The sequence below is a fragment of the Trachymyrmex cornetzi genome, unplaced genomic scaffold (assembly GCF_001594075.2).
Source record: "Trachymyrmex cornetzi isolate Tcor2-1 unplaced genomic scaffold, Tcor1.1 scaffold796, whole genome shotgun sequence".
NCBI classification, from domain to species: Eukaryota; Metazoa; Arthropoda; class Insecta; order Hymenoptera; family Formicidae; genus Trachymyrmex; species Trachymyrmex cornetzi.
The window spans coordinates 966-1,967 of NW_017300131.1; the positions used below are offsets into that span (position 1 = coordinate 966).

The 1,002-nt window shown below is 29.1% G+C and overlaps 1 pseudogene; it reads left to right on the forward strand.

Moving 5' to 3' along the window:
• The first annotated feature begins 754 nt into the window (after positions 1–754).
• The window catches only part of LOC108768416 (multidrug resistance-associated protein 4-like), a 6,103-nt pseudogene continuing 5,855 nt past the window's right edge, over positions 755–1,002 (forward strand).

Sequence of the window (1,002 nt, forward strand, 5' to 3'; positions counted from 1 at the left end):
GAGAGAATTTTTTCTTAGAATTTACCCTGAAAATATGACAGTCGTGGGACAACATTGTATTTTGAAGAATTTTAACATAAATCCCTCTCATTCATTAATAAAACTACAATAAAATTTAAAATAAGTTTGATCAATTTTACTGAAGTGCATGGTAAAAATCTTCGAAATACAATGTTGTCCCACGACTGTCATATTTTCAGGGTAAATTTTAAAAGAAAATTCTCTCCGTGCATGGTGATAAAAATGTGACACAAGTCAGAAATTAAAAATAGTGTTTTAATTTTAAAAACATGTGACTTTGTTTTAAAAAAACATAATTTCCACCATGATACCCCGATAAAAAATGTTTCATATATAATTATACAGGGTTGGCCAAAAGTATGGATACACTCAAATATCTCATAAACGATGCATTTTAGAAAGAAATGTTTCTTACAAAAGTTGTAAAGCTTAAAAAAACGTATTCAAAGATAGTAATTATTTAACCTAAGATGTTGTTGTCAAGGTCAACATAAATTTTTTTAAATGGAACCTCCCCTTTTTTATAACATATTCTTATAGTTTATTTCTAGAGCTTTCCAAAACACTAAACAAATTAAATTCATTTCCATTAAGTACTTTGCGAGTTATAAGGCTTGAAAGTTACAGTCGGCATTAGCATTACTCAATATGTCCGACCGATGGCTAAAGCCTCTTGAATGTTGTTCAGGATCATATAACGTATAGATACGGTGACACGAAATATTCACCGAGCATGATTGGCCCCAGCTTGGTGAGTCAAGATTGCAAGTAAGTATTTGGACCCATCTCGAATACTTAATAAAATAAACTCAAAAAAATTTCCTTTCTATCAAAAGTTATGTGGTATGTGTTTATGTATCGACAACAAATTAACAAATTAGAACAAATTAGAAATTATATAAGTATGATTTCGTGGTCATAGATGGAAAATTTGTTATATTAGAAAAACTGTATTTAAATCTTATATAACACAGTCGAAAA